We start from the raw sequence: 6,021 nt of genomic DNA, 5'->3' as shown, positions 1-6,021 counted from the left end.
GAATCCACCACTGGGGGGAGTTCTCAGCCTTTTGTTTTTCTGCAGAAACAGTCTGTGGTCATTGAAATGTGAGAAATAAGTTTGTTAGCTGAAAAATAAAACCAATGTCTTTAAGAAAGTTGAATGTCAACATCCCCATCTTGCTGTTTAGTTAACTGAAGTAATCATCCACCGAAGTTCAAGAGATTTTTGCCAAACTTTCATGTTTCAAACTTAACATGTTTTAAGTTTTAACTGTCAGCTATTTTACAGGTTTTTCTAAGCCTTCAGTATCTCAAATCCCTTGATCACTTTCTAGTTTATTTTAGCATAACAAATAAAAGCCACTTCCTTATTGACAGCATCATTCAGGAAGTGACATCATTTTGGAGGGAAAACAACAGAACAAACATGAGTACAAATGCACTTGATTCATTCTGTGATTGTGTGGTATTGTTTGGTTTGTCTCACTCTAAAAAAAGTGATGCTTGATAAAATTACAGACGTCTCAATGATACAATCAAAATTGTAAAAGTTAAGTTGAAACTCTAACATAAACTAACTCTCAATCATTCACTGAGCAATGGCAAAATTAAACTTTTTATTGCCTTCTGGTTGAGTTCCAGCTTGTTCATTTTATTTGTCATTGTGAAAATAATCAAGTTGCCTACGGCTTAACCAGTGCATATTTATGAAAGTCTGATCTACTCTAATAAAATAACACTTTTTTTAATTTATTTTTTATTTTTTTAAAGTAGCATCTTAAAAGTTGCAGCATAACAGAAATGGCCCTTTTATAAAACCGCAACAATGACATACCATAAAATGTTATATCTTCATAAAAAATAATGAAATGTATTATTAATAATAATATTTTCATTAAATAATCCTTTGCCAAATATTATGGTTCTTTATTAGGCCATTTACGGTTGTTAAGGAACTGATATGAATTGGACACCAATTTGCCAAAACGTAAGATAGTAACAAATTGCAGAAAGACTGTTTTGGATTTCAGAGCCAAACTATATGCTTCATAAAGGAAAATTCTGTTTGTGAATTTAACTTCATTTTTAAATGTAGAAATGTTGAGCAAGTTAGAAATGTTTGCGCAAAGTGGTGGTTTACAGGGTATAACATGCTCTCACCACCAGGCTTTAGTGTGATGTTAGCTCTTCTATGGTCCTCATGTTTGGTCTGTGTGATGTTAACTCTCATATGGACCTCATGTTTGGTCTGGTGAGCAGAGAGGATGCAGGTGTAGGTTCCAGTGTGCTCTAGTCTCAGCGGGTTGTGTAGCTGCAGTGAGCCATCTCCACCTTAACCCCTGGGGGTCACCAGGCACACTTTGTCCTTCCAAATACTTGAGCTCCTCTGTGTGAGGCTGTCATAGGTGTAGATGGTTGAGGACTTGTGTTCTTTGGTGAAGGACCATGTCAGTGTGAAGTTCTGCAGGTTCGATGGGGCCACGCAAGAGATGAAGTCATGACCTTCCACGCTGAATATATCGGTTTAGTTAAATTGGTTAAAATACTATCTAGGCACCATTTGAAAGGTCAGTAAGATAAAGGAACATTGTGGTACATGGTATTCTTTCGACTGCGTGTAACTGTTTGGTTGGTCATGGAAATATTTTGTGATGCAATGTCGTGTAATAATGATGTTGAAATGCAATGTAATGCGTCCAGACATCTATGAATTTGCTCGGTGAGATCAAAACTTTCTCCTGCAGTGATGCCCTCCATGTCTGGGACCTGTAGAATGATTGGACGAGGCAGATGTGGGTCAGATTGTTCTTGAGCTTGCTCTCCACCGAGTACAGGCCTTGTTTGTCAGCTGTTATGCAGTGTGAAGGGTTGGAGGGAATCAGGTAGACCAGCCGGCTCTATGAACAGGTTTACACGGGGAGCAGGGTAGACATCTCCACAGGAGCATATGACTTCCTCAAAACCACTGAGATGTGTTGTCTCCAGGCTCACTGACTGGATAGGGGCTGGAATGACACAGTTATTTGTTGTTTTTGTTGTTTGTGGTGGTTGTGGTGTTATTTTCAAGTCACATGTGGTTGTTGTGGCATAAATAATTAGGCACATATAAAAATTAGGCACATTTTTTTTCTTAAAGTTTTAGAAGCACAAACCTCATGTTTGTTAGACTTAATATTAAGCTTTGTCCTACTTTTGGCATTAAACTACTACTAATATCCATCCATCCTGTTTTGTCCTGTCTGGGATTCTGTGGGAGTTTATAAGCAACTGTACTTTGTGGTAAGCAATTTTACCGTTGGATTTTTTTTCTAAAATTATCACCCATGATTTTATTTCCAATTTATTTTATTTATCTGCTGCTGCTGTGGTAATTGAATTGAAAGTACATTTTGTTGTTGTTATTATTATTGTTATTATTATTATTGTTATTATTATTATTATTATTATTATTATTATTATTATTATTATTATTATTATTATTATTATTATTATTATTATTATTATTATTATTATTATTATTATTATTATTATTATTATTATTATTATTATTATTATTATTATTATTATTATTATTATTATTATTATTATTATTATTATTATTATTATTATTATTATTATTATTATTATTATTATTATTATTATTATTATTATTATTATTATTATTATTATTATTATTATTATTATTATTATTATTATTATTATTATTATTATTATTATTATTATTATTGTTATTATTATTATTATTATTATTATTATTATTATTATTATTATTATTATTAACGTTGTTTAATTGTGACGTTTATTTAATGGTCATTGCTAGAATGCCAGAAAATCACACACAAAAAAACTTCATATATTTAATTTGACCACTTGAGGTTAAGTTCCTCTTTTCACGGCTCATTTTTGTTGAAAAAGCAAAAAATTACTTAATTTTTCAAGAGTTTCAGTCCCCGTTTTGTCCTCTATTAATGGAAAGGGCCTTTAGCAAATAGTTACAGTTCACTACGTGATATTAGTTATTAGTCTTACACATCACATGGTAACTACTGACCCTATATGAAGTAAAATAATTTCATTTATGGTTGCTAAACTCTTGAACAAAACTTGACAGCTCACCTTCCACCTTGACTATGATGAAGTGCTCAGTAGTTTCTCGACTGCTGGTGACAAGGCACCTGTACTTCCCCCCCTGTCCTGTGGGCCAACTTCTGGATATGAAGAGATGCATTATCAGAGGAAATCATTTCAGTGAATAGTGAGGTCCTGCCTTTGTAGCCTTGATCCAGCTGATCTAACTGGCCGCTTCCCTGTTTAGAATTATGGATTGGGACATTTTGTCTGAACCAGTATATGGTCTCATCTCCAACTGCTTCAAAGACACAGGGTAGGACACAGTCTTCTGAGAACGTGCAGGTTACCTGAACGTCTAGAGGTGTGGTAAAGTGGAAAACGTGAGGTTTTAAACACTAATCAGTGTAAAACAATGATTTCTCTCACACCTGAGGTGAACAAAAACAATTTTATAAGGACGTCAAGGTGACAAATACTTTGTCTTGTTTAATCTTCGATCAGTTATTTTATGGTTAGTATAGTTAACTATCATTCATGGGAGGGCACGATCTGTTCTTGTTTCTGGAGTCCATCTTGAGATCTCCAAATTTGACCTTAAACTATTTAGTTCATACGAGAAAAACAGAGCTGAAATGCTGGTTTCCCAGGTGTTGATAAACATCAGGCAATTAATCAGGCAAATGTTTTGTCTGTCAAGACACTTTTGTTTTGATTCCTTGGTCTGATTTTACTAAAAAAAGGTGCCAGAATTTATGCACTTATTCTTTTCTTAAAGGGGTCATCGGATGCTACATGCACTTTTACAAGTTGTTTGAACTGAAATGTGTGTTGGCAGTGTGTGTATGCGCCCCATAGTGAGTAAAAGTTTTTTTTAATGAATCTTTGCAAATCGCCTTTCCTAATAATGTGCTAATTAGCAGGTTTCACAATGAATGTGGCTAAAGTAAACCGTCCCTCAGAGAGCGGCTCGGAAGAGAAGGGAGCAGATCTGCAGGTCAGCAGAGCTCATTAACATTTAAACAAAAATGCTACAAAACGGCTGGTGAGCAGAGCTCATTAGCATTTAAAGGGAAATGTACCAAAATGGCTTGCTGTAAACAGAGCTGTTTTTGACAGGTAAAAAGGTTGTTGTTTTACACTACCATTGAGACATTTTAACCAAACTATGTTACAGACTTTTCATTAAGACCCTAAAAAATCATATCAACTTGTGGAAAATGGGCATCAGATGACTCCTTTAAGAACAAATCATTTAAATGTTTTTACCAAATATGTCTGTTAATGTAAGTAACACAGATGAAAAAATCTGCTATAGGTCTCAGCAGTGTTTTTAGTTTAACACTTAAAACAAACCATTTAATGACCTTGTGGTGTGTCTGAGACAATGAATTGTTCAGTTTAGACCAGGAAATCATATGAAAAATGTTCTAGAGATTCTGAACTACACTGTTGGCCTGCTTAAAGGGTTAGTTAGCGATCTCTTAGGCCTGGGAGGAAGTGTTTCAAAGCTAGAAACACGGCCAGCATCTCCAGTTAACTTATGCGCCACGTGAGATGGTGGCCGCTCCACAGGCCACCTGTGACCGCTCCCAACCTGTGACCGAGCGGCCACTCATGACCGCTCCCAACCAGTGAAAGAAGCATCTGTCCCTAGCATATGCGGCGACCAGGAGCTCCCAGCACCAGGCCCCTCCCAAGCAGACAACACACAAACTGTGTGTATCCCCACCCGAAATGTAGCGCGGGCAGGGAAGAACACACACCCTGAGATGCTGCCGGCTCTCGCCGTATGTTTGTCTACACTCATATTGGTAAAATAAAGAGTGATAATGGACAGACAACACCAAATAAGACTGACACACACAGAGCGCTTGCTGAATGACAGAAAGCTGACGCCGGTTTCACCGCACGTGCTTTGATACTTCCTGGTCGCTACGCCACCCCACCCGTGATGTCTCACCCATCCATTGGACTGATTACACATGTGATTCAGAGCGTGGTCACGCTGGAGGCGTTCCCGTAGCGTTTCGATGCAGCTCGAGTTCCTGAAGGGGAACATTTCTTTTTATTATCAGTGTTGAAAACTGCTGAGCTGCTTCAGATTTCTTTGGAAACCATGATGCATGCCTTTTAGGATCCTTTGATGAATAGAAGGTTCAAAAGAACAGCACTGTAAATACATTATTGATGTCTTAAAAAAAATACAGACCCAAAACTTTTAAACTGTAATGTACATTTCAAGTAAACATTATCAATATTTAATGGTTTAATGATTTAAAGGGGTTATATGATGCGATTTCAAGTTTTCCTTTCTCTTTGGAGTGTTACAAACTGTTCGTGAATAGATAAGATCCCTAAAGTTGCAAAGACTAAAGTCTCAAACGCTTCTGGATCAGCGACTGTAAGTATGTTTTGTTACTAGTTTAAGTATTTGCTATTGACTGTTCAAATGGAGAGGGAGAGAGGGAGGGGGAGAGAGGGAGAGAGAGATCAGCTGTCTTAACTTACACCAAATACACAAAATAATGATCTTTAAAAAAGCATCATATGACCCCTTTAATGATTTGTTTTCACTTGTTGGGGTGGCACCAATAGGGTAAAAAATATTCCTATAAACATCTGTTAAATAATTACTCCTATTATTGCAATGCTTGATGTTTTACAACAAATGTATTATATAGATATAGATATATAGATATTCATTTATATTGTATGGTTTAATTATAAAAAAAACAAACTTTTTTTTTTTTTTTTTTTTTTTTTTTTTTTTTTTTTTTTACAGGAAGTGATTCTCTCTTTTTTTACTCTTTGATAAGTTGTCAAGTTCCTCTTGTGATATGTTTAGCTAACCAGTCAAACTCAATACAGCTACAGTATCTGTGATGATGTAGCTTGTCTCTACCGCTGATCAGGCCGTAATCCGTCAATCCAACAATGCACTGGGATTACTGGACACATGGAGGCCACGGTTGGTTTATGATTTTTT

The 6,021-nt window shown here is 35.9% G+C and overlaps 1 protein-coding gene and 1 pseudogene across 3 annotated transcripts in view; one reads left to right on the top strand and one right to left on the bottom strand.

The window, feature by feature from the left end:
• LOC107663623 (gamma-aminobutyric acid receptor subunit rho-3-like) overlaps positions 1-6,021 on the top strand; it is a 21,209-nt gene that overhangs the window by 5,524 nt on the left and 9,664 nt on the right. The gene's annotated exons all lie outside the window — the stretch shown is intronic.
• LOC107663607 (uncharacterized) overlaps positions 8-6,021 on the bottom strand; it is a 7,089-nt pseudogene continuing 1,075 nt past the window's right edge.

The sequence above is a fragment of the Sinocyclocheilus anshuiensis genome, unplaced genomic scaffold, assembly GCF_001515605.1.
Source record: "Sinocyclocheilus anshuiensis isolate Anshui unplaced genomic scaffold, SAMN03320099.WGS_v1.1 scaffold928, whole genome shotgun sequence".
In the NCBI taxonomy this organism is placed as follows: Eukaryota; Metazoa; Chordata; class Actinopteri; order Cypriniformes; family Cyprinidae; genus Sinocyclocheilus; species Sinocyclocheilus anshuiensis.
The sequence above is the reverse complement of the archived record's forward strand: the minus strand, read 5'-3'. Positions and strand labels throughout refer to the sequence as shown.